Here is a 27,633-nt window from a genome sequence, read left to right on the forward strand (position 1 = left end):
TATTAAAATTTGATAAACCCAGGCTTTTCTTTTTTTAAATTCAGAAATAATTTAAGACAAGTAGCAAATTGTTTTAAAAACCTATAGTAACTCCTATTTATTTTTAAAAACCCTGCATTAAACAGTTGGGCAGAAGTACCACATAGTAACATTCAGATACAGAAACATATTCTCTTAATCTGATGGTACAATTTTTTTCTTCATAATCTAGTTCATTTTACACCAACGGTTACTTTAATATAAAGCTATGCATGCCCCTGAATCTTGGATGCAATTATATTTAGGCAGTCACACACCCACACACATAAATGGAAAACACCCATCTAACTGCTTTTTATTCCTTTTCTTTCCACCAAGATCAGCTGAAAGAAAACAAAAAGCTCTCTAGCTTTATTTTTTTCACATTATTAAAAAAGAAGAGGAATTGGTAGGCAATCTTACTTACACAACTGGCCCCGTGCTTGGCTCCAGGAAGAATGTAATCCCTGACTCTAATGCAAAGAACTTTTAAAGGCTGAGGCATGTAAGTAGAACATATTTCATGGTCAAGAGCGTTCCACATTTCAAGTATTTCAGCTCAGCTTTTAAAAGCTCCCTTGAAAACTACCAATTGCAAAGCAAAACAGTTACTTGTTAACTGGCTGCTGAAAACCCACTTTTAAGACCTGGAAGGTTTTTTTTTTAATATTTAAAAAAATTAACTTTAATTTTAAATTCTGAAAAAAACAAATGCCGGACAGAAGCAGTTTTCATTCAGATATTTTCCACTTATTTTTAACCCCAGGGAGCCCTCTAGTGTTCTGTTTGGAAACAGACTGGGAAATATCCCATCTCTTGGCGTGAGAAAGGATTGAGAGTGCTTAGCAGCAGTGGAATAAACATCTCCTGACATGAATGCCATCACCTTCTGTCCAGCCCAGAAGCCAGGATTAGAGCGCCAGGTTTTCCAGGGACTCACCTTTCCATCCTGGCCGTTGTACAGAGTAACTGTGAGGTCCCACCACTCCTGAGAAGAGAAGGCCTAGAAGTTCATTAAAAGGTAAGAAAGAGTTCATGCAAACGAGGGGAAAAAATAGAACAGGGAGATAAATGTACTCATGATAGGGGGAGAGATATTTCTAGTGTGCCAGTTGTGGGGTGCAACCGTTCACAAAAAGAAGTTGTGGGCTCTCTCTGATTGGAGGTTTTTAAAAAACAGGTTAGTGATTGGTTTAGGTAGTTTGCATGTCCTGGCACAAAGGCAGGGGTTGATGACCTCTGGGTCTCATTTAGACTTATCCTTTCTGGCTTCTACGGCAAAGAGAATCTAGAAGGCAGGCAGGAGGCAGGGAACATTCCCCCCCACCACCCCCAGAAAAGAAGGTTGTGGTATGGGGGGTGGGGGTTAAGAACTTAGGGTATGGTGTGTGATCCTAAAAAGACTACATGTTACAGTGCAGAAAAAAGCTCATAAAAGCATTGGAACATATAGAAAAGGAAAGAATAAACTTCCGAGTGATAAAATACCAAAAATGATAAAAGAACTGTTGTTTGAGCATACTTAAACTCAGACCTTTCTTCCTTTTGAAAAGTTCTGCCACATGGAGGAAGGAAACAGAACAACCCCAATCTTGGCAGTGACCTAGAAGTACCTGTAGATTCTGGTTGAATTTCATAAGAATTTAAGCACCAAGTCCATTTCCTTTGTGCTCTCTTTTTATTATTACTATTGAAGTCTAGTTGATTTATAATGTGTTAGTTTCAAGTGTACAGCAGTGTGGTTCCATTATATATATATACACATATATATACATATATGCATATGCTTTACCATACTCTTAAAGCACCCTTCCATAAGCACAGAATTATTTTCTAGATAGTAAATATTAACTTCTTGAAAAGAAACTCCAACAAGATTAGCTTGTAAAACTCTCTTATTTGCACATACTCAGAAAACTAACTGACCTGACTCTTTAAAAACTGAGTCTTTGGAATCTGAAAAAGCATGGATGTGTGTACATGAATAAATGAATCCCTTTGATGTGCAGCAGAAATTGTCACAACATTGTAAATCAACTATGTTTTGATAAAACTTTAAACAATGAAAAATAAATAAACAAACAAACAAATAAATATAAGTAAATTTTTAGCAGAGGACAGGTTATACTGAGTAGAATCTTTCACTAGCTGTTTTCAAAACAGTTTTGTTTTGTGGGATTTGGGGGGGGAGGGGTTGCTTTTTTTATTTTAGTGGAGAAATGCTTAGGAAATACCTAAGAGTTGTCTTGAGTTCATAAATCTAGTTGACTGACCCTCTTCCACCCCTCCTCCCCAGTTTTTGGCCCTGACACTTTGTTGAACTTTTTGGCCCCTTTTTCCTACCCAGGCACCTTGGCACCATTGCACCGAGGGGATGCAATCAGGTAAATTTAAGAAACAGCTCATGGAATGATTGGTGTAGCTGATATACTGATGTTACAAATACACTGGGTAAAAACAGTGTCAGCAGGTAGAAACAGGAAACAATTTTAACCACTGTCCCCTTTGCCTATTCAAACCTGTTCTGTTCACTAGTGGCGCTTTCAACTCCTTTAGACAAAAACTTAGGCGTGACTTTCCCAGTCACACAGATTTTTTTTAAAAAAATTTCTCCAGGAGTTCCCTTTGTGGTGCAGTGGAAACAAATCCAACTAGTATCCATGAGGATGCAGGTTTGATCCCTGGCCTCGCTCAGCGGGTCAGGGATCCGGCATTGCTGTGAACTATGGTATAGGTTGCAGACACAGCTCAAATCCCACATTTCTGTGGCTGTGACATAGGCTGACAGCTGCAGTTCCGATTCAACCCTTAACTTGGGAACTTCTATATGCTGTGGTGTGGCCCTAAAAAGAAAAAAAAAGAAAGTTTCATTGCCACGATATCCTATTTGCATATACCATATGAGGATACATAGAATACTCAAACATTTGTTATTGCTATGAATATTATTAGCTTAGAGACTGATATAATAAGCAGTCACATACCTAAAGTATTTTCTCTCCATTAAAAAAAAAATCCAAGTTCCCATTATGGCCTAGTGGGCTAGGAACCCTACCAGTATCCATGAGGATGTGGTTTTGATCCCTGGCCTTGCTCAGTGAGTTAAGGATCTGGTGTTGCTGTGGCTGTGATGTAGGCCTCAGCTGTAGCTCCTATGTGACCCCTAGCCTGGGAACTTCCCTATGCTGAAGGTGTGGCCATAAAAAGAAAAAAAAATCTATGAGGAAAATAAAGTGGAAAAATAGACAATAAGACAATGGTGTGACTGGATTAAATAACCTGTTTTTTTTTTTTTTGCATTTTTATGGAGGTGATGATGAAGTAGCAATGTGGGGCTAGTGGTGATGTTCCTTTTCTTCCTCTTTCTCTTTTTTTTTTTTTTTTTTTTTTGCCATACCTGAAGCATGTGGAAGTTCCCAGGCCAGAGATCAAGAGATCAAACCTGCATCACAGTAGTGACAACATTGCTGTGAGCTGTGGTGTAGGTCAAAGACGCGGCTCAGATCCCGTGTTGCTGTGGCTTTGGCATAGGCCAGCGGCTACAGCTCCAATTGGACCCCTAGCCTGGGAACCTCCATATGCCGTGGGAGTGGCCCTAGAAAAGGCAAAAAAATAGACAAAAATAAAAAAGAAAAACTAAATCAGAAAGTTAACGAACAATGATGTCACTGAAAATGTAAGAACAAGACAGATGTGTGTGTGCCATGCAGCTCCCCAGAGATTCTCATTTAATCGATGTGAGGTGGAGCCCAGCCATCCATGGTTTGAAAAATGTTCAATGCGTAGGGTTATAACTCACTCTTCTAAAAGTTACATGGCTAGCTTCAGAGGCAGATTAACACCTTCTTACAGTTAAGTGTTAAGTCTTTGGTTTTACTGGCAGTGAAATAATCTGTAAATCCTTCAAGTCTTCCAACGTTAAGATACAAATGAAGGGAAGGCACTTTCTCCTTCAACTTGGAAGAACTCCAGGACCAGCTCAGACAGGGAAGAGGCTGCCATACTTCCTACCACACAGCATTTTTCTTTTCCCCACTTCTGCCAGGTGTACTGTTTGCTGCTGCCACTGGCTCAAGATCCCCCACCAGAGGAATGTGTACAAACTGCAGTCTCTGAAAAGCAAAGTGTTATGCTGGTCTTTGCGGTGGTTGACCCAAACTTGTTAGTTATATAGATCATAGACCAACAGATGGATCCTCTGTCCCTGGTCTGTGCTTACCAGACCCATCCGCTGGGTCCCTCACCCTTGCCTACCACTCTCCTGACCTCTAGGACCCAAGCTTTTCTAGAACTATAATCCTGGCTCTCGCCTGTGATCTTGGATGTGACCCTCTTCCTGTTTGTCATGTGGGATTTACTAATACATTTGCTATGCATTCCACCATGAGGGATGGAAGGCACCAAGCTGGTGTGGCTTGTGGCTGAATAATTCTTAGCCTGATCATCTTTGAAATTCTGCTACAGAGTGGTGTTCAATTGGTACAAAGAAGTTGGTCATTCTTTAAGTAGTGCTCTATATTATATCATCTGTCTTTAAAATCTTAAAAAGAAGTTACAGGAGTTCCCACCGTGGTACAGTGTGTTAAGATCCAGGATTGTCTCTACAGTGGCACAGGTTCAATCTCTGGCCCAGTGCAGTGCATTAAGGATCTGAAGCTGCCACAGCTATGGCCCTAAATTGCAGCTGCATTTCAGATTTAATCCCAGGCCTGGGAACTTCCTGGATGCAGTGGAAAAATATTACAGTTTTTGTGTTTTATTTTATAGAAACATGTACGCTTTTCTCTGACACTCGATTACCCATCTCTAAGGACATCTTTCCTGTGGGCCAGTGCCTCCACATGTAGTTTCAGTAGATGAGTTTGAAAAGAAAAGCGTGTGTCTCCTCAGAGCTAGCCTTACAGATCAGATCCGTGAAGTGATGCTGAGAACCATAGCTCCCTGTGGTGACTAAGCACCCAGTAGGCCTACTTCCAGGGGAGGAACTGCCTGGTCTTTGATTGAATTGGGCCCTCCCCACTCGATCTATGGTTATACCTGGAGAAGAGTAACCTGAGCCTCCCTGCCTCTTCCCAGGGTAGCCATAGCCTCGTCTCTCTAGGAAGGTTTGTTCCATTTATTTAAAGTTGTGTTTGTATTATCACGGTTCTGCCACATGACCAGAAACTGAACAATGTTTGCATGGCCAAAGCATAGCACAGGAAAGAGGTAGGACATATGACAGCAAGTTTGACATCTATTTGAAATTAGAGATGTTCATATGGTTGTCATTTCACTTCTGGATAATTTGATGATCTATGCATGTCATAACAATCAGCATCTGCTTGATAATTCTCAAACCCAAGAACACACAGAGTCATCATGGAATAAGAAAGTAGGTAAGTCAGAGGCAACCCAAGTTCCTTCTAAAAGCCCCCAAACAGTCTAGACAACAAAGCTTCTCTGTTTCAGCCATGGATGCTGAAGGCCTCAATTCTCTGCTTCCCCATTGCCTCTCCAGGCCACACACATGGAAGCCAGGACAGACACACCAGCCCTGGGTCATTCTTGGCTCAGGACAAAATAGCCCAAGCAGCAGTGGTTTTTGGCCTGTGTGGAGGAGTGAAGATTGGATAAAGCATGCTCAATCTTGGGCTCCTTGTAGGAAACTGGTACAGGCACAAAATCTCTTCTATCCTCCCCTAAGACAAGTTGAAAGAAATAAGCTGCAGGCAGAGTACACTGAAAGGAAAGAAGGCCCCCTGGTTCTCCTAGATTAAATCTGGCATATCAGAAATGGAGCTATAAGTAAACACCTTAAAAGGGCTGGAAAAGAAAGAGAGAAACTGGGGTCCTTTTTTGCATTTGTAGCTGGGCATTTTGAGACTCAGTTTTGTCCTCTGCTATGGTTCAGACAGGTATGGCCTATCTGATAAGTCGCTGGGCTGTGGAAAGCACACACGTGTTTTATGAATTGACAAAGAAACTGTATTAGGAAAGACAGAAAGTGTCATGTATCCAGCCCATCCACCCTGTGGAGTCAAGTCCCAGGAAAGAAGGACAGGCAAACCCTGGTGGAGGGGCTTTCATGTATTATTCTGTGATGTGAAGGCATCAGCAGTTCAAGGTGGTTTCCAGACAAGGAAATGCGGTGCAGAGTCAGGGTGATCTCTGAGAGACAGCAGTGAGTGATGGCTTGAAGCAAGGAATTGAACCTGGGTAGCCTGGATGAAAACTAGGAATCCTAGCCCCTAGAGCAGTTAGAGGCTAGAAGCTGAATTGCCCTGATTCTTACCCCCTGTTGAAAGCAAGAATGTTTCAAGGAGGTAAGTTTATTATTAGAAACACAGTACAACATGTGGGAGAGCACACAGAGAAGTAGTCTATTTATCTAAGGCAGAAGCAAAGCAGTGGTCCACACCCAAAAGAGAAGAGAGCTTGTGGGTGTCCCCCTGAATGAGAAGCACACCCGAGAGGTAATTTAAATCACCTATATAGGACAGTTCTTCCAGGTCTTTGTTTTCCTTTGGCCAATTATATTGTTTTATCTTTCACACCTCACCAGACCCTGGGCCCTCCCCAGTCTGAATGTTCATTATTTTGGCCAAGATAATTTCCAAAGCAGGCACAGCGGGAACATTATTCCAGACTTATTATGGCCTGGCCCCCCTCCCTTTCTGATCCAAGGGGTCTTTTTGCACATGTGTAGTTGGGGTCTCCCTCACCCGGAGGATGAGAAGTATGTGGCCTCTTGGTCTTTTGCCCAAAGAGGGCTAGCCCCCCTTTTGATCCTGTCATTACCCTTGTTTAACAGTTCACAGAAGACAAGTACCAATTATTTGCTTTGTGCCTGCTGTTATTTCTGTCTTGGAGTAGAGATAGGTGGTTGGTTTTAAATGTCTATCCAGGAGCCCACCTCTCTCCTGCCCCAGGAAGTGTAAACAAGAGGCTGGTTGTAAATGCCTATCATGGAGCTCGTCTATCTCCTGCCTCAAGGGAACATCCCCCCCACTTCCAGGTGTTGGCAGTTTGGGGAGCTCTGGGGGGAGCACCCCTGGAATGGACCTCACAGAAGCATTAGCAGAAGCAGGAGGCTGGGCAGTATGTGACCCTTAAGTAGTTGCACAGGCAGAAAAGAGCCAGGAGGCTGGTGTGCTATGATCAGACTTAACTAGGCTATAAACACAGGAGTGACAAGCCCAAGCATTACTTTTGAGACAAATGAGTGTTTTTTTGAAAGCTGCTGGAGATCTTGTTTTATGCAGAAGAGGGTGCGCATCAGTGCGGTTTGAGCCAGTCCCACTAAAGAGTGTCCCAGTCCCACTAAAGAGTACCCATAGTTGCTGAGACCTGGGGAAATGTAAGTTGCACTATTTAACATTCATTAAAGACCCACTAAATACCAGCCCCTAAAGCTAGGTTCTGTGGGGAGTATGCAGTGACTAAGACACTGCCTAGCTCAAGAATGTCTCAATAAATATTGAATGAGTCAATGAAAATATTCCCATGATAAGACACAATCCCTAGACCAGTGGTTCTCAAATTCTGGCCCTTGGACCAGCAGCATCAGCTTTACCATGGAATTTCTTATAAATGCAATCCTTGGAGTTCCCATTGTAGTTCAGCAGGTTAAGAACCTGACATAGTATCCGTGAGGATGTGGGTTTGATCCCTGACCCTGCTCAGTGAGTTAAGGATCTGGTATTGCCACAATCTGTGGCATAGGCCTGTAGCTATGGCTTTAATTTGACCCCTAGCTAGGAAACTTCCATATGCCATGGGTGTAGTTGTAAAAAGAAAAAAAAAATCATCCTTAAACCTCCCCCCAGACCTCCTGAATTAGAAATTCTAGAGGAGAGGCTCTGCAAACTATGCGGCAACAAGCCCACCAGGTCATCTGACACATGATGATGTTTGAGAACCTTTGCCCTGGCTGAGGCACACCCAAAAGAAGGGGCTAGTTCAGGAAGAAGAGGTGGAAATGCCAAAAGAGGAAGGAGAGAATAAAGTAAAAAATCGTGCGAAGACTCAAAATCGTCAGGTCATTCTATATCTTTTCTCCCTTTATGAATGTTGTTTCCTCCTGGTCATTTCATCCATTGGATTAGAATAGACAATAGGTTAATATCATATACTCTGTCCTCAACACCCTCACCTACCGATTCCCATGGATTCTATCTACCTCCTGTCTCAAAGCAAGGTCATAGTGTATAAATGCTGGGAAGAGAAGAAAGTTGAGAGAAATTCCAATTCACCATCCATGAAATGAAAACCAGGAGCCCTCATGGCTGGGTATGGAGGGACTGTCTAAGAAAAACTGTGGAAAGAAATCCAATCCTTTGTGGGCCAGCAGCCGTTCTATGCCCACAAAGTCCCCTTATATGGTAAAATCACACTGGTTTCCAAAAGGCAGTCATCTGGTTCCCATGGCTGCCTAAGGTGTATGGTAGCCAACAATTATAAGCTGAAAAACCTTGGTGAGAAGCCCGGAATGGATTCTGAAATTTAAAAGATGAACAGATATAGAGCACTGTCGCACAGAGAAGAAAATCAAATATTTTTATAAGGACGAACATGTTGTTTCTCTAAATATAACACACCCCAATTATTTTCCCACAGGAAATAACCCATGCTTTGTTTAAGAATACACATTATTTTGCTGTTCTTTAGGGAATAAAGCCAACCTTGATCGAGGTCATCCAGCTTAAAGCAGCACTCTTTGCTTTACCTTTGCACTAGTTACTTAGGATATAGAAATAACCAGACAATAGAGCTGATGACAATAAATCTACATTTGAATTCAACCAACCTGAAGAACACATAAACAAAATATTCTTACCTCAACTAGAGGCTTTTGGCAAGTGCTGTGGACTGAAGATTTGTGTCACCTCAAAATTCATGGATTGAAATTCTAATGCCAAGGTGATAGTGTTTGGAGAGGAGGCCCTCAAGAAGTCATGAGGTCATGCAGGTGCAGCCTTCATGGTGGGATTAGCACCCTAGTAAGAAGAGATAAAGAAGTTTGCCTTCTGCCCCTCTGCTCTGTGACCTATGGAGTCACAGCAAGAAGACAGGGACTGCAAACCAAGGTGAGGGATTCTTAATCAAAGCCTGGCCGTGCTGGTGCTCTGATCTGGGACTTAGCACACAGAACTATGAGAAAGAGATTTTTGTTGTTGTTTTTCTTTTTATGGCCACATCCTCAGCATATGGAAGTTCCCAGGCTAGGGGTCAAATCAGAGCTGCAACTGCACAACATGGCAACACTGAGTCCAAGCTGCATCTGTGACCTACACTGCAGTTTGCGGCAATATCAGATCCTTAATTCAATGAGGGAGGCCGGGGACTGAACCTTCATCCTCATGGATGTTATGTTGAGTCCTTAACCTGCTGATCCACACAGGAACTGCCATTTTTGTTGTTTTAACCACCCAGTCTACAGTAATTTATTATAGTACCCTGAGCTAAGTTACCAAGAAATTTCATTTTGCTCTATGTTCTCATCTGAAAAACTGGGATTATCACATCTAGGGCAAGAGTTGTCCTGAGTATTAAATATATAGTGTATGTTTGTAGAGCCCTTAGCACAGTGCTTGATGTACAGTAAGAAGTCATGGCTCACTCACTTGCTCTCTTTTTCTTGCAAGGATGATGCTGATAACTAAGCATTCTCTAAAGATACTTAGAAAAAACCAGTAGATAAAGCATTGATCGGCCCTCAATTTCAGGTTCAAGAAATAGTCATCAGTCTTACTGAGTTACTAATACAGGAAACTACCCAGAATTTGTTTCACTCTCTCCTTCTATACTTAACAAAAGACTTAAAAGATAATAAGGAACACATTCTACTTGCTACTTTGGACTCAAATCTTTGGTCATTTTTGCCTCTGATATTTAAAATTAGCCTATGGTTACCAAAGGGGAAGGAAGAGAGGGATAAATTAAGAGTTTGGAATTGACATATACATGCTACTACATATAAGATAGGTAAACAGGGACCTACTGTAGAGCACAGGAAACTATAGTTAATATTTTTAATGACATAAAAAGAAAAAGAATGTGAAAAAAATAGATGTGTATGTATGTATAATTGAATCGCTCTGCTGTAAGCCGGAAACTAACACAACGTTGTAAATCAACTATACGTCAATAAAATTTTTTAGAATAAAGTTAAGAGCAATAAAACCTGATTGTAAAAGAGTGAGGTAGTTCCCATCATGGCTCAGTAGTAACGAAACCAACTAGTATCCATAAGGATGCGGGGTCAATCCCTGGCCTCACTCAATAGGTTAAGGACCTGGCATTGTGGTAAGCTGTGGTGTAGGTCGCAGACAGTGTTCAGATCCCATGTTGCTGTGGCTGTGGTGTAGGCCAGCAGCTGCAGCTCCAATTAAACCCCTAGCCTGGGTAATTTTATATGTTGTGGGTATGGCCCTAAAAAGCAAAAAAAAAAAAAAGAATCCAACTGCATCAGCTCGGGTTGCTCCAGAGGCATGAGTTCAATACCCAACTAGGTGCAGATGTTAAAGATCCAGCATTGCTGCAGCTGTGGCATAGGTCACAGCTGCAGCTAGGAATTAATCCCTGGCCAGGGAACTTCCATATGCCATAGCTGTGGCCAGAAAGAAAAAGAAATATTTATTTATTATGGCCAAAAAGGCCAGAAAGAGGTTCAGAGCTGATCACTTCCCTTTACTCATAGCTCAGGGGAGAGGCCACCCAGTTGTTGGATAGTTTTAGATAGCCCATTTTCCAGGCAGTTTATCCCCTTGTAATAGAGAAACTTGTAATGGGTCATCAGAACCTAAGGTTTCGGCTACCGTATCTTTAAAATACTATGTTAGTCTTTTTGTTTTTTCATTTAAAATATCTGGAGCGTGAATGGATTAGCAATGAGATCCTGCTGTGTAGCACTAGGATCTATACCTAGTCTCTTACAATGGAGCATGATAATGTGAAAAAAAAGAACATATATGTTTATGTGTGACTGGGTCACCATGCTGTACAGTAGAAAAGATAATAATGTATTGGGGAAATTAAAAAATTTAATTAAAAATTTAAAAATTAAAAAAATAAATAAAATAAAATATCTGGAGCAGGGCTCCCATTGTGGCTCAGTCAGTTAAGGACCCAACATAGTCTCTGTGAGGATGCAGGTTCACTGGCCTTACTCAGTGGGTTAAGGATCAGCATTGCTACAAGCTGTGATGTAGGTCACATATGTGGCTTGGATCCCATATTGCTGTAGCTGTGGTGTAGGCTGGCAACTGCAGGTCCAATTCAACCCTTAGCCTGGGATCTTCTTTATGCCTCAGGAGCTGCCTAAAAAGAGAAAAAATAATAAAATAAAATAAAATAAAATAAAATAAAATAAAATAAAATAAAATAAAATAAAATAAAATAAAATAAAATAATAAAATACTACCATGTGGCAAGCACTGTCCATTCATTTTGGAGGCAGCAATGGAGAAAACGGTCAATGGTCTTCCCAGCAACGGGTATTTGGGATTCACTTTTCAGGCCAGACTTTCTTCTAAAGCTTTCAGCTCTGTCTGTTCTCCACCCTCTTCCCCAACTACTGCCTCAGGGCCTGCACAAACCTAACAGATTTCAGATCCTATCCTATCAGTTCTCAGTACAGTTAAGCAAATCCTGCCTAAACACAGCTTCAAATATGACAGTTCTTTTTTTTTATTACTCAATGAATTTATTACATTCATAGTTGTACAATGATCATCACAATCCAGTTTTATAGTATTTCTCTAATCAGGTCAACTTTGTCATCTGCCAAGTGACCAGACTAGACTGTTTTGATTAGTTTTATAGATTATGCATTTTAGTTTGATGCATAATTCAACTCCTAATTTGTCATAAATTTCAAAGCAAGCTAAAGCTTATTTTCACATATTCATTTATTGAACCTTGGGAAAAAAAGATAATGTCCTTCTCTTTTTTTCTTTCTTTTTTTTTTAATGGATGTCCCCAGGCTAGGGGTCGAATTGGAACTACAGCTGCTGGCCTACACCACAGCCACAGCAACACGGGATCTGAGCCAAGACTGCAACCTATACCACAGCTCACCACAACACCAGATCCTTAACCCACTGAGCAGGGCCAGGGATGGAACCCGAGTCTTCATGGATACTACTCAGGTTCATTACCACCGAGCCACAACCGGAACTCTGACAATGTCTTTTTAGGGAAAAAAAAAAAAAATCCTTTAAAATTTGTTGAATTTTAGCTAACAAGTGACTGTCTTTCCTTCAAAAAAAAAATATATATATATGTGTATATATATATTCCTTTTACAGCCACACCTGCGACATATTGAAGTTCCCAGGCTAGGAGTCAGGTTTACAACCCACTGAGCCACAACGGAAACTCCCTAAATAAAGTTTAAAAGATGAGTACGGAATTTTGGCAGCTAAAGCTTTTAAATGTGTGAGAAACTTGGTGAATCTAAGTTCATCATTGAACATTTTTATTACTTTTCTAAGTTGTCTGCAGGGAACCAACACAAGATTAAAATGGATAACTCTGACTTCAACATTATGTCAGGCTAGATACTCTCAAAGGCCTTCCTTCTTTAAATCCAGACCCAGGATAAATAAGGGAAAACATGCCATCTGCTGTTTGTGATTTCTCTAAAAATAAACAGTTTCCAAATATAAATTTTCTACAAGTGGATATCAGTAGATATGAGGTAAATATAAGAAATCACCAACAATAAAAAGAAAAGGAGTAAAGAAACTTTAAGTTAGAATCCAAATATAAATTTTGTTTATAGAAAAAAATAGTGTTTAAGAATCCCCTCTGTGGCACAGTAGGTCAAGAATCTGACCACAGCGGCTCAGGTGCTTCAGGGGTGGGAGTTCAATCCCCGGCCTGGCATCAAGTGTGTTAAAAGATCCAACATTGCTGCAGCTGCAGCATAGGTCACAGCTGCAGCTCAGATCCAGTCTCTGGCCCAGGAACTTTCACATGTCCCAGGTGAGGCCATAAAATTAAAAAAAAAAAAAAATTTTTTTTAAATAGTGTTTAAAGGACAACAAAGTCAGCATATACTAGGAAGAGATTATAAACACTTGATGACCTGTTTACAAGAAAACTTAAAGTAACAGTTAGAAATGGTAAAAAGAAATTGTAGAAATTAAAATTCAATGGATATAATTTTGATAGTGTACACTGAATGAAATCTTCTACCAAAAGTAACTTTCAAAGTTGGCAAATCATATAAGCAATCCTTTGAAGGCCTTGGAGAGCCAACACATGGGGTATGGAGCAGTTGGAATTTTTAAGAAAGGGAAACGCACAAGGGGCACCCCACAATCACTTTGGAAGTCTCCTGCCAGGATCTTTATTTTTGGAATGACCATATATATAGTTTCTTTTACATTTCCCAAATTTATTCCTTTACTAAAGAATATATGTGTGTATATGTGTGTGTATATATATATATATATATATATATATTTATATTTATGTATGTATATATATATATATTATTTTTATTAGAGTATAGTTGTTTACAATGCTGCGCCAATTTCTGCTATACAGCATAGTGACCCAGTTTTACACACACACACACACACACACACACATACACACATATATATATACACACATTCCCTTTCTTCCATCATGGTCTATTGCAAGAAACTAGATATATTTCCCTGTGCTGTACAGTGGGACCTCATTGCTTATACATTCTAAATGTCATAGTTTGCATCTACCAACCCCAAATTCTCCATCCCTCCAATTCCCTCCCTGCCCCCACCATGGACAGCTTCTGAATTGTGGCCAGAGTGATAGAAGCCAGGAAGAAGGCAGTGGTTCACAGGTGAGACAGACGTGGACTCAGTGATGCCGGATGAGCTGGCATTTAAGGAGAGAGGAAACTCAGAGGGGGCCGCCAAATCTGCATCCTCATTTCTTTCAAACTGCAGGTTAGCTTTGGGCTGTGAGTGTGCAGAGCAAGTCTGAAGAAGGACAGGAAGCAGCGCCGATCCAATCCTTGGGATCAAAGATGAGGGCTCCATGCTCTCCCCAACCCTGGGGCTGTCAGCCAGAAATCAGGAAAAGCAGAAAGAGTGCTGCCAGGCCCCCACTCTGCCCAGAGCCCAGAATACCGGCAGGCTTCGGAGAAAAACTTCCATCCAGGATCTTGGCTGATGAGCAACCTGGGCAGGTACATTCATCCCTACCCCCACGAAGGGCAGTGTAAGTGAAGGGCACCTGAGCCCAAACTCTTTGGATTTGTTACCCCTTTGGTCACAGAGCTTGGGTTAGGAGAGGCCGTGTCTCCAAAACTTCTGGAGAACTAGACAGCCAGGAGCTACACTGTCAGAAACGCTGAATCCAGGGCCCCACAGGAGAGGACACTTTTTTCTCTTTCCTCCAAGCTGGAGTTGGTTGTCAGCCCCTCTTTCCCCCAATTTATTCTTCCTCTGTACATTTCCCCATCCCTCTGCTTATTTCCTACATTTTACTTATTCCATGGAATTGTCATTTGTCATTCACTGGATGATTTTTTGTTTGTTTTCAGCAGAAAACCTAAAAAGCCAGTTCAAGCATCCACCCAAAGAAACTGTCTCCTGTTAACACTGGAACAACCATAGGTAGAACAGGGCTCGGTGTATCTGGGCCATTTCTCTGACATTCCCTTGGCTGTGCACCGGTCAGTGGCTGACGCTCCTCCTCATCACAGGTGGGAGGCTTCCTAAAGCGACTGATTCCACGTGACTTCTCCTTCGCCTTTCGATGGTAAAAAGGGATAAGCACCTCACAGCCACCAAACAAATTTCCTGAGCTTCATGCAAAAGCCTATCACCATGGATAAAATGATGTCATATGGGTTTACCCCTTGGTTACACACTAATTGCTGAAACAATAACTGTAGTAAATGACTTTGAATTGTCCTTGGAGCTGCACATAATATCAGTCCTTAATATCCTGGCTGCTACACAGTGGGAAATCTTTAGAATGATATTGGGTAGACAAACCAAGCATCCATTATAATCATGGTAGTTTTTTCCTATTGTCCGTATTAAACCGTGAGAGCCTGTAACACAGAGACAGTCCTGACTTACCGCTCCCTTTTCAGGTCCCCAACACATGGCTCGCATATAATCAAGATTTGACAATTGCCTGATGAAAGAGCAAATAAAATAATAGTTGACTCCTCAAAAATATATTTGTCACCAACTACTCCTGCAATTCTTAAAGCCCATTGTAGTTGTAATAATATTTGCATAGTATCTTATTTTTCAATCCCACCCTGCATGGCTGTAATTTTTACCTATTGCTTTCCGGGTCTTTCACTTGATTTCAACTGGTTATTTTTAGAACTGCTATTAACACAGACTTCAATGGCTGTTCTGTTTTCCCCTTGAGCAATGAAGCAGTTGCCATGGAAACAGAATCCCATACCTCTCTCCAGAGCTTCCTATCAATGCAGCTTGATGAGAGGGACTACCATACCACTGCCTTCCTCTGTGTTTTAAGTCAGATCTATTACCTCGGAAAGATACAAGTCATCACTGGGGTGATGAAGAAGGGGTTTGACAGCTTGTCCAAGAAGACATACCAGGGCTCTTATCTGAAAATAATCCCCTAATCAGAGTTAGAGAAAGGTTTTAAGACTTGACAAAAAAAAAAAAAAATTTCGAGTCACAAGGTAGATTTTATTTAAAGATGGATCATTTTAATTTCTTCGCACAAAGTCACAGACTCATAACCTTGCACAGAGAACTATGTATAGTGATTCTGTGGCTGAAGTACCTTTTCCCTCTCATCCCCTCAACTCCACCTATGTGAAAAACAAGATGGAAATCTAACCTAAGTGGGCAGATGAGGGAGGGAAGAACAAGATCCCAAACTTCTCTGGGGACAGGGGCAGGTAGCATCAGCCCAGGGCGATTCTCCTGAGAAAGCTGTAGTTCTAAGCTTGAGTTACCCTACTCTGAGCAGTAAGGGGGAGAGAATCCGCTGGCTATGGGAATTCTATGGGGAATCAACAGCATCATCAACGGAATGTGAAGATAAAGGATTCTTCACCAGGTCCCTCAACTCTCAGCTGGAACAAATGTTCAGAGCCTAAAACCAAGTTTTGACCTTGTCAGCATTCCAGAATCTTTTATACAGCAGCTGCGTGGGCTGTGATGGAATTTTCTCTCTTGCGGTGAGATGTTTGCACAGAACATCCTTGTGGGTGTATCTCTGAGGATAACCTAGATTAACCTAAGGATGTGGTCTGGAAGAAACCAGGATGGTGGGGGGATGCAGGTGACAAGGGGGCAGCAGGGCAGAGATTACAAGGCTGGAGCCCCCCTGCACTACCAGGTACCTAACTCACAGGGACCAGAGCAAAGAAAGTAGCCAGTAGACAAGTCACAGCCAAGTCATTATAATCTGATTCAGGCAGCAAACAACAAGCTCATGAATGATACACAAAGCCAAGAAGGTACTTGTACAGACTTGAACAGAATCAATAGACAGAGATCGGTTCCAGAGAAGAAGAAAAGGCAGAAGATGAGGCCAGGCTGGATGACAGCAGTCAATTTCCCAACCTGATTCTGCTGTCCAGGGATCTTTTTTGTGATGCAATGTTTTTAAACTGAACAAGAAAGAGACTTGTTTTTGTTTGTTTATTTGTTCTCTTTCTTTTCTTTTTTTTTTTTTTTTTGCCATTCCCAAAGCATGTGGAAGTTCCCACTGCACCACAGCAGTGACCTGAGCCACAATGCTGGGTCCTTAACCCACTGCACCACTTGGGAACTGGACAAATACCTATTTTTATAATTTTTTCTTTAAAAAAAATTGGGGCATACCCACAGCATATGGAAGTTCTGAGGCCAGGGACTGAATTCAAGCCACAGCTGCAGCAATGCTGGATCCTTTAACCCACTGCACAGGGCTAGGGATTGAGCCTGCGCACCTTTGCAGTGACCCGAGCTGCTGCATTCAGATTCTTAACCCACTGCTCCATGGCAGGAACTCCTATTTGTTTTCATTTTGATTATCTTCTTGCTTGTCTTACAATCCTGACTTTACTAAGATACCTGAAAGATGACATTTAGCATATTTGATCTTGTTCTGTGTCTTCTCTGCCTCAAGAAAGAGGAAGATTATCCATGACCTGGATCAGGGCTGATTCTCCCAAGTGCCATGGTTTTGTCATTTGCTGTGTTAACCCTTGCCCTCCTCCTAAACCCATCCCACAGGTTCCCGAGGAACATTCAGTTCCTTTAACTTCCAGGAAAAAGGCAGGTCAATATTATTAATGGAGTGTGTTCTGCATACCACCAGGTTTGGAAATATTTTTTTGTGAAGGCATGCATAGGCTTCATAACTCTGAACACTTCCACAAAAAAGCCAGACCACACTTGGCCCATGTCTACCTAGGACTCAGGGGTGTTAATGTTGCCAGGTTCTCTGCAGGTACTACTCAGGACTGCTTTCTTGCCTTCTTCATACTAGGCCCATTTCCAGGTGGCTGAGGTACAGATCATGTTATTACTTGATTTGCTTTGGACAAATTTCCTGACCTGCTCCTTCTCTGCCTCTTACTTGTTTGCTCTGTAGTTACTTCTTCAACCCTGCACTTCACACCTACCCCTTACTGCTCTCACCATGTCCATCTTCCAACTCATTCATTCTTGTTTTAACAATCCTACTCTACTCGCTGCTATCACTCTCTCATAGGATGGCTAGGCTGGATAGAGTGAGGGACGGTCTTGTCTCTGGAGAGCTCAGAGCAAGGTGAAGACCATTTTGAAGACACTGGCTTTCAATAGAGAGCCATTGGAGCATCTTCAGTGGGTGAGTAGACAGAGTCTAAAAATGATCAAAAAGGATCACTCGGTGGTTGTTTTAGGAACAGACTTGGGGGACACAGGTAGGGGAAGCGAAAACAAGAAAATCATCCATCAAAATAATTCGAAATGAGACATTCAGATTCAAATGGATACAGTATGGTCATGGAAGAGAAGATAAGATGAGGTCAGATCCAGGTGTACATTTTAAAAGTCTAGGTAAAAGCATCTCCTGGCAGACTGAAAGCAGGATATGAAAGAAAGAACAGAGTGAGGCTGACTCCACAGGTTTTAGTCTGAGTAATTACTGAAACACACACAAAGAATTTCAGGGAATCATAATTGTGCCAGACATTATTCTAAGCCCTTTGCCAGTCATAACTCATGTAATACTCATAAAAACCCTCTGAGATAAATGTTATTAGAATCCCCATTTTATGGAAGAAGAACTTGATGTACAGATGGCTTAAATGATGTGTGAATGTCGTTGCCATTTGCTGAGATGAATCAGTCTAGCAGGGGAACAGATTTGGAGCAATATGACTTTACTTTTCTACTTTTCGAGGTCTATAGAGGCCACCCACCTGCCCAGACTCAAGCTGCCTATTCTCACAGTTAGTATTAGTCCACAGTGTATACGCCGTACCTACAAGGGTTACATCAGGTACTTTGGGTTGACACCAGGGTTCCTGCAGCTCGGTGTTGCACTGGAAATAGTGACATGCCAGGAAATGTTTATCAGTTCCTCAAGAGGAAAAAAAAAAGTACGATTTTCTGAGTATTGGCTGATTTCTGTGATGTAAATATTAAAATTCAATTTCAAATGACATGACTTTATTGAATATAGAGTTTGGAGAGATGTACACAGTCTTCTCTCAGCTGTGACTTGCCATTAACTGGCACATTTAAAATAATTTGAAATGGTCAGCGATTATCTAGCAAATGAAAAGAAGTTATGATTGGAGGCATGGCCAAAGTAGATGGGAAAAATAATTTAGACTTGAACTAGAGATGGAAGTATAGATGATAAAGCAAGAATAGACAGAATATATCCAAGGATGTGGACTTATGAAGGGGCTACATAACTATGGGAGAGTTCAATTGTTGGATAGCAGATTCCTGGCTGATGGTACCAGGGTCCAGAGCACAGATGACTAGGATGTAAACATGAGAGTCAGGGAAGGCTATCTGAAGTCTTGGGGGTAGGTGAGAAAGAAATCCAATCCATATAGAGAAGAGGCATCAGAGAACTTCAATAGCAGGCAAGCGCAGAGACACTCAAGGATAGCATTCACTAAATGACTGCTTCTACAAACCATCTGCTTCTGAATCTCTAATCTCCAGGAGTTCATTTTCAAAAATATTTCAGATGCAGTATGTCTGGATTGAGTCAAGGAACTTTGTGCTTCTTAAAATCTTCACAAGTCATTTATAGCATTTATATCAAGTTTGGGGACATGGTAAATATCAAAGGCAGAAGGAGTCAGAATATCAAGGGGACCCAAGAGAAAAAAAAGGCACCTAATTATGATATTTGAGTTTAGAGCCAGGACAGCCATGCCTGAAAGTAAAAGGACCAGGATAATGCAATATCTTGCCACAGCAGCCAAGTAAACAGGACACATAGGTAGGAGCCAATGCTGAAATCTGGAACCAGAGACAGGTGAGGCTTCTCCAACAAACATTCACAAGGGTCCTTACCATGTCACCGGTAAGCTTTTAACTTCTTGGCAATGGGTCCAAGGAAAACTCTATTCAGGGAAGTAACAGTATCATTTTACTTTTTACAGTAGGATGAAGGATGGAATGAAAAAAAAAAAACAATCAAGACTAGAAATAAAAAAAAAAAAACTAATGAAGGAGGCAAATCAAGCAAAAAATGACAAAGGCATGAGCAATGGCTATGACCATAGGGATGGATTAGTGAGGTTGGTTTTAAGAGAGATTTCAGAGTTGGAACTGACATAGGATGTGTAGTGGGAGGGATAGGCGGAAATTGAAGAGGATTTCCACCTCTCCAACTAGGGTGATTTGATAAACATTATACCAGGAGACGGGCACCTAAGAAGAAAAACAAAGATGCCATCAGAACTCTTGATGGCAAATGAGAGAAAATAATTCTACCAGCTAAGACAAAAGAAAAGTTTGTTCTTGCTGCATGGAGTCAAAGAAAGGCTTGAACCAACAATGGTGTAGTGAACTCTAGTAGCTACCGTGCTGCCTTCACAGAATGTATTTTTATATCTCTTCTAATTAGAGTTTCCAGGTTTTGAATACAGTGATGACTGACTTACTCACAGAGGTAGACGTAGTGAATGAGCTAGGACTGGCCAGTCTCAGTGCCCATGCTTTGGGCTAGAGTGATCGGCTCAGAGGTGGTCATAAGACCTGGGCTCACCGATCAAGATCTTCATGGGACTCCTACTGTAAAGCTGGCAGAGACTTTTCCCCTTAGAGCTTTTGTCTTCAGAGATAATGTTTAGGAAGGGTGAACAACTGTTGAAAGGTGCAAGCCTCTTCCCTAACAACCTATAAAAAAACCCAAATAGCATGAAATTCAGTTGAGACCAACTCAAAAGCTGAGAGAAGCAGAGATGAAAGACGGATACTCTTTCCAGGCATAAGTAGAAGCGTGGTTAGTGCAGTTAATACTTTGATCATATTAGCTATTTCAATATCCTTACCACCACCTAGGAAAATTAATTCCTTTTTCTCCCTTAAGCTAGTTAACCATGGGTCTCAGGAGTAGAAATCATCAGATTCTCCATGAACACCTGATGAATGTCTAGACCTACAACTGAGTCTCAGAAAAGAACTCCATCTGTCCGCATAATCTAGTTCCCTTTCATCTATGCCTCTCTCTGGATGCTGGTTTCTGTTCTCCCTTACTACAGACGATGTGGTCACCCCACAGCTCCCTAGGTTTGCTCTTCACAGGTTCTATCTCTATTTTTGAACTTGATTGTCTCTATTTTTGAACCAGTTCTATCTCAGTTTTACTCTCTGCCTTTTACTATTTCCAAATTCAAAAATTCTAAGGGAGGATTCTTATTGATTCACCTGGTGTCATATAAAAGATCAAACAATTGTAACTGGAGTTTTGAAATCCTTGGAGTTCCCCTTGTGGCTCAGAGGGATAAGAACCTAACATAGTGTCCCTGAGGATGCAGGTTAGATCCCTGGCTTCCAGTGGGTTAAGGATCCAGTGTTGCCACAAGCTGCATTTTAGGTCAGAGACGTGGCTTGGATCCAGTGTTGCTGTGGCTGTGGTGTAGACTGCAGCTGTAGCTCAAATTTGACCCCTAGCCAGGGAACTTCCATATGCTGCAGGTGTGGCCCTAAAGAGAAAAGAAAAAAAAATCCTATCATTGGCTTAGCTTCAGTGAGGATGACATCCCTGAGCCAATCAAATGAGGCCTGTGGGGCAGACTCCTATAAGAAAGAATCATGCTCAGGAAAACTACAAACATAGAGGAGAGAGATGAAATTCCAAAAAAATAGAGATATTATTCCCAGAAGAAAGACAAGCATAGCCATAGGTGTCCTTACTGAAAGGATACTCTTTTAAATATGTTGAACCTGAATTCCATGGAGGGCCAAAAAGGAAACCATGGAAGGGTGGACAGAAGGCTGGACGTTTAATAGTCAACTCTGTAAGGGACAGTTTATCGTGTAATTGATTCTGATGGAAAGGGTCATGTCAGGCTAAACTTCAAATTTAAACTGTGTACAATTTCCCCCAAGATTACCCAGAACTCTAGTTTTCAAAACAATTTTGCACGTTTTAAAATAATCCTGAACTATACTAGAGTAGACATTGTTAAGTAAGAGAAGAAAAAGCGTTGTGAGTCACAAAGAGGCAAGACCATAAGAGCCAAAAATCCTGAACTATGTTTTTTCCCTCCTGGGCAGGAGTCAAGGTCATGAAATAGTAGAGCCTTGGGACCCTGGGATTTTTTTATCTGAGCCACTTAAGCATTGGGGTTGCCATTAAACAAGAAAGAGACTATGAGCAAGGCTAGGATAAGTTTGAGTTTCCTCAAAGACACATGGAAAATTCAAGCATAATCTGTTAGAAACATGGGACTGGATCTCAGAAGAGCAATCTGGGCACTGCAAATTTTTTTTTGCTTTTTTTTTTGCTTTTTTTGTTGTTGTTCTTTGTTTTTTGTTAGGGCCACACCTGCAGCATACGGAAGTTCCCAGGCTAGGGGTTGACTCAGAGCTGCAGCTGCCAGCCATGACCACAGCAATGCCAGATCTTAGCCCCTTCTGCTACCTACACCATAGCTCAAGGCAATACAAAATCCTTAACCCACTGAGCAAGGCCAGGGATGGAACCCACGTCCTCATGGATACTAGTCAGGTTCATAACCCACTGAGCCACAATGGGAACTCCATTCTGGGTTTGTTTGTTTAATTGAATTATTGGTTTTAATTTTTTATATCATTTACTCTATTTTTAATATTTTCCTTTTAGGAGGTGGATTTCACAATTTCAACAAATATATTCTAGTTAAATTTTGGTGAGTGCCCCTTTTTGTCATTTTTAAAATTGAAATAGTTGATTGACAATGTTGTGTTAATTTCAGGTATACAGCACAGTGATTCAGTTATACATACATATTTTTCCTGATTCCTTTCTCTTATAGGTTATTACAAAATATTGAGTACAGGTCCCTGTGCTATACAGTAGGTACGGTATCAAAAGGTTGGGAATGAAATGAGGAACCATCCAAGCAGACGGATGAAGACTTCAGAGGATGGGAGAGAACCCAGGAGGATGTGGTGTTTTGGAAGCCGTGTCAATGAAAAGCATCAAAGAGAAGGGGGAAATCTCTGTGACAGGTGCCAAGGAAGGGTCACATAAATAATGAAAAAGAATTAGCCATTGAATTTAGTAATGTGGCTGACACTGGTAACTTTGACAGTTTCCATGAAGTGATGGGAGCAAAAGGCAAGGGTGACACACCGTGAATGCCAGCAGGAGGGGCAGAGATTAGGTGGGATGCTGTCCTGGAAACAAGAAAATCCCTAAGACACAGCACCTTAAGACTGACTCTGCCATGTTCATAACACTCTACAAACTACATCACAGGGACACCCCCAGGAGAGATGAGCAGGAGGCTGGGAGGCTGTTTGATAAGCTGAGCGCTGTTTGTGTTGTTTTCAATTTTGTTAAGACAGACTGAATATTAAATAAATCTTCTGGAGTTCCTCATGTGATGCAGTGGGTTAAGGATCCAGTGTTGTCTCTGCGGTGGCTCAAGTCTCTACAGAGTCAAGGGTTCAATTCCTGGCCTGGCAGAGTGGGTTACTTAACAAGCATTGCCTCAGCTTTGACATAGGTTGCAGCTGCAGCCCATATTGGATCCATGGCTTGGTACGTATATGCATAGAATATTACTCAACCATAAGAAAGTATGAAATCATGTCATTTGCAGCAACATGAATGAACCTAGAGATTATCATACTAAATGAAGTTAGACAGTGAAAGAAAATATATAACTCTTATATGTGGAATCTGTTTTTTTTTTTAAAAAAAGGATATAAACGGACTTATTTGCAAATGAGAAACAGACTCACAGACTTTGGAAACAAACTAATAGTTACCAAAGTAGACAGGTGAGGGGAGGGATGGACTGAGGGTTTGGGATTGGCATATGCACACTGTGGTATATGGAATGACTGGCCATCAGGGACCTGCCATTTAGCACAGGGAACTCTATGCAATGTTCTGTGATAATCTGTGTGATAAAAGAATCTGAAAAAGAATGGATGTATGTACATGTATAACTAAATCACTTTTTTGTACAGCAGAAGTTATCACAACCATGTAAATCCACTATACTTTGATAAAACTTTAAAAAATAAAAATAAAATGTAAATAAATAACAAAACCTCTGCTTAAATGAGCAAGTCACATTAAGCTTTAAGTCAGAGTTGATGTTTTTCCTTTTCACGAGAAGGTGGGAGGACTGAATCAATTACAGACAAAATTAAAGGAACTACATGTTATTCTCGTGTTGGATTTGTTGCCTGTGTTAAGTTTTTGACACTAATTGGGTTAAGTTTCAGTCTAATTTTTTCCAGCTTTCTTGAGGTATAAATAAAATTGTACACATTTAAAGTGTACAGTGTGATGAGCTGATTCACATATACATTGTGGAACAATTACCACAATCAAGTTAATTAATACATCCATCATCTCCCCTAGTTACCTCTTTGTGTTGGGTGAGAATGATTAAGTTTCAAATATGCAGTCAAATATTATTAAGGATAGTCACAATGCTGTACATTAGACCCCTGGAACTTATTCATCTCATAACAGAAGTGTGTACCCTTTGACCAGGATCTCCTCGTTTCCCCACTCACCCCCAGCCCCTGGAAATCACCATTCTATGCTCTGGTTCTATGAATTCCACTTTTTTAGATTCCATATATAAGTGAAATTGTGCCATTTATTTCTTGCCTGTTTCACTTTGCATAACATCCTCCAGGTTCATCCACGTTGTCTCAAATTGCAGGATTTCCTTTTCTTGGATGAATGACATTCAATTATAATATGTATTAGTAAAATTCCACTATATGTCACATTTTATATATTCACCTGTCAATGGATATATGTTTGTTTCCCTGCCATGCTGCAATGAACATGGAAGGGCAGGTATCTCTCTGGGATACCGATTTCATCTCCTTTGGATATATACCCAGAAATAGAATGGGAAGTTCCATTACAAATTTTCATTTATAAACTTCCCATATCCATAGCTTATTGTTGATAGTTCTTTTCAAACAAATCTAGTCTTTTTCTTGTGATCATGTGGCAGCTGCAAAGTTATCTCTTACTCTTGCTTTTGGTGTCTCCAACCAAGTAACACCCAAGTGAGATCTTAAAGAGAGTTATCAGTCTATTGAGTTTGAAAATGGGACATCCACCTGAAAAGTACAAAGGGGGTGGGAACAGAGTCCATTTGGATGGTCAGAAACAAAACAAGTAGAGGAGTCGTTGATTAGCAATGGATGAGCAGAATTTTTGAACACATGTGTCAAGGTGTATAGAAACTCTACAGTTTTTTTTTTATATGATTTAGATAATTGGCTGCACATTTAAGTTCTGCTCAAAGAGGTCAGAACGAGGCAAGGATCTCATAATGTTTTGGAAAGTAAGTCAAGCTAATAATCTAAGCAGTGAAATCAGAGAAATTTTGACCGGAGAACCAGCAGTAATTACCGCTGATGGGCCATGTGAATTTGAGTAAATGATTCCTTGGACCGTGCTCAGCATCCTCATCCATAAAGTGCTTTTAATAATAGCATGTAAGTCACCACATTGTTCTAAGAATTGAACAGGTAATGCAGAGAAGGGTCTTCATGCAATCTTTGACTGTAATAAGCATTCAGTAATTTTTTTTTTTTTTTGTCTTTTTAAGGCCACACCAGGGACATATGGCAGTTCCCAAGCTAGGGCCAGAATCAGAAGTGTAGCTGCTGGCCTACACCACAGCCACAGCAACTCAGGATCCCAGCTGAGTCTGTGACCTACACCACAGTTCAAGGCAACACCGGATCCTTATCCCCCTGAGTGGAGGCCAAGGATTGAATCTGCATCCTCATGGATGCTAGTCAGATTAATTTTCCACTGAGCCAAAATGGGAACTCCTTTTTTATTTTTTTGTTCAATAATATTTACCATTAATGTTACCATCCGTGGTCCAGAAATCTTCTTCTTAGAGCCTCATAATTGATTTTCTTTCCTCATTTATCTCTGCCCCCCGTCTTAGAACCCCTGCCCCCTCTCATGATCAGTGCACCCCTCAGCAGCACCCCCATGACCTTGCCCCTCTGTTTTTTAACCACAGAGTTTACATTGCCTCCCTCAAACCTTGTGAATCCATTGACAGGAAACACTGCTGAAGAAAAACCATATGGTCATGCCAACACCCAAGCTGAGAAGTCATGAATGCCCAGGCATGTTAAAAATGACTTATGTAACCAATCTCCTAGCTAAGATTGGACTCAAGAGGTTTTACATTTGTGATGAGTAAAATCAAGTAAAAACTTTTCGCACTTTGTGATACTAGGACGTGTTTTTGGTCTCCAAAGATGGAGAGTTTAAGTTACCTAGGACATGATGTTACCTTGTTTTTAGAAAAATCAGAAGATGAGCCCTTTAACCATACCCATTTAAGGCAAGGCCTCTGTTCTTGACAAAGCTGTGGTGACTATTAGGCTGGAGGTGGGGGTTGTGATTTGACTAGTCATTGTGTAAGGTAGGATGAGCTCAATCTCTGAAAATATTGGCTTCCTTTCTTTATTATTATCCTTGCAGGTTGATTGGTTTCTTTGCTTTTCCTTTGTTTGCTTGCTTGTTTTAAGTTTTAAGCATTGCTTGCAGGTGATGAGGGACCTTTGCTGGGAGACTGAGCATGAGCAAGAGCAGAGCTGCTTCAAGACCCAGAGGACATCACAGTGAGGAGAATTTCCTTTGAGTTTGTTCTAGAACCAGCAGGGCTCTGTGACTAAGGGAGCTACCGCTATGGGAACCTGTATGATGCTGTGAACCTATCAGTCACAGGAACAGAAGGACTTTTCCCAACAGCTTTGATGCTGGTATATGTCAGCCTGTGGAAATTAGGACAAGAAAAGACTATAAAGATGTCACAGCCTTGTGAGCACCTAGGAAACTTCGCTTGAAAACTGGCCAACAAACTGTGGGATGCTGAAGTCTTACAAGCTTACTGCAGGAGGCTTTGCAAGTCAAGCATTAAAAATAAAAGAGGTCTGGAGTTCCTGTTGAGGCTGAGCGGAAAAGAATCTGACTAGTGTACTAGTGTACATGAGAATGGGGATTCTATCCCTGCCCTCGCTCAGTGGGTTGGGGATCCAGGGTTGCTTTGAGCTTTGGAGTAGGTTGCAGATATGGCTCAGATCCCAAGTTGCTGTGGCTGTGGCGTAGGCTAGCAGCTGTAGCTTCAATTCAACCCCTAACCTGGGAACTTCCATATGCTGCATATGTGGCCATAAAAATAAATAAACAAATAAATAAATAATAAATTGGTTAATTTTATATACACAGTCTGGTGAGGACTTCTTTCAACCTCCTTCTATTACAAATTAAAACTACAAGGGAGTTACCACTGAGGCTCAGTGGGTTAAGAACACAACTAGTATCCATGAGGATGCGGGTTGCTTCCTCAGTGGGTTAAGGATCGGCATTGCCAGGAGCTTTGGCATAGGTCACAGAGAAGCCTAGGATCTGGTATTGCTGTGGCTGTGGCGTAAGCTGGCAGCTAAAGCTCCGAATCAACCCCTAGCCTGGGAATTTCCATATGCCACAAGTGTGGGCCCAAAAAGCAAAAAAAAAAAAAAAAAAAAAAAAAGAAGAAGAAATGAAGTATAAACTTTTTAAGTATCTTGACCAAGATGATCCAGGAAGGGGCAGTGATCATGTAGTAATATTTTGTACTATGGCAAGGTATAATAATACGAAGTGAAAAAGTCAAAATTGCCTTGGATTAAGAAAGTAAATTTCTTCCTTAGTAGTCATTAGTCCAGAATCAGAACTCCAGGGAAAGCTGGGTGTGAATTTATTGGACAACAGTAAGTTTTCCCAAATACACACCTGCTGCCATAAAATGCTGGAAGAGCCCACTTCTTGGCTTGACCACTGATTTAATACTGAGAAATCTTATTCTCTGGAATCATGGACTATCAGAAACATTCCTGTCTGAAATTATTTCAGTAAGAATAAAACACCACAGTCTCATCTGGAGGAGTCCAGTCTTTGTGACCTTGAGAAAACAGCCTTGATTTGCAGTCC

General features: G+C 41.1%; 1 protein-coding gene and 1 long non-coding RNA gene across 5 annotated transcripts in view; one reads left to right on the forward strand and one right to left on the reverse strand.

The window, feature by feature from the left end:
• GASK1B (golgi associated kinase 1B) overlaps positions 1 to 1,117 on the reverse strand; it is a 59,464-nt gene extending 58,347 nt beyond the window's left edge. Inside the window, exon 1 of the mRNA XM_047798362.1 lies at positions 959 to 1,117. The gene's annotated coding sequence lies outside the window, so the exon portion shown is untranslated. The remainder of the gene's footprint in view (positions 1 to 958) is intronic.
• On the forward strand, positions 413 to 26,714 carry LOC125137565 (uncharacterized). Of its 4 annotated transcripts, none has more exons than XR_007137437.1 (7): positions 413 to 523; positions 785 to 1,039; positions 13,944 to 14,185; positions 14,543 to 14,895; positions 22,291 to 22,336; positions 22,463 to 23,193; positions 26,190 to 26,714. It is a non-coding gene; the product is annotated as an uncharacterized LOC125137565 (long non-coding RNA). The 4 variants fall into 4 exon arrangements; XR_007137436.1 differs by having other exon boundaries at positions 414 to 523; positions 26,209 to 26,714; XR_007137438.1 differs by lacking the exon at positions 26,190 to 26,714 and having other exon boundaries at positions 417 to 523; positions 14,546 to 14,895; positions 22,463 to 23,036.
• Positions 26,715 to 27,633: the final 919 nt, after the last annotated feature.

Source organism: Phacochoerus africanus, chromosome 10 (genome assembly GCF_016906955.1).
Source record: "Phacochoerus africanus isolate WHEZ1 chromosome 10, ROS_Pafr_v1, whole genome shotgun sequence".
Classification (NCBI taxonomy): domain Eukaryota; kingdom Metazoa; phylum Chordata; class Mammalia; order Artiodactyla; family Suidae; genus Phacochoerus; species Phacochoerus africanus.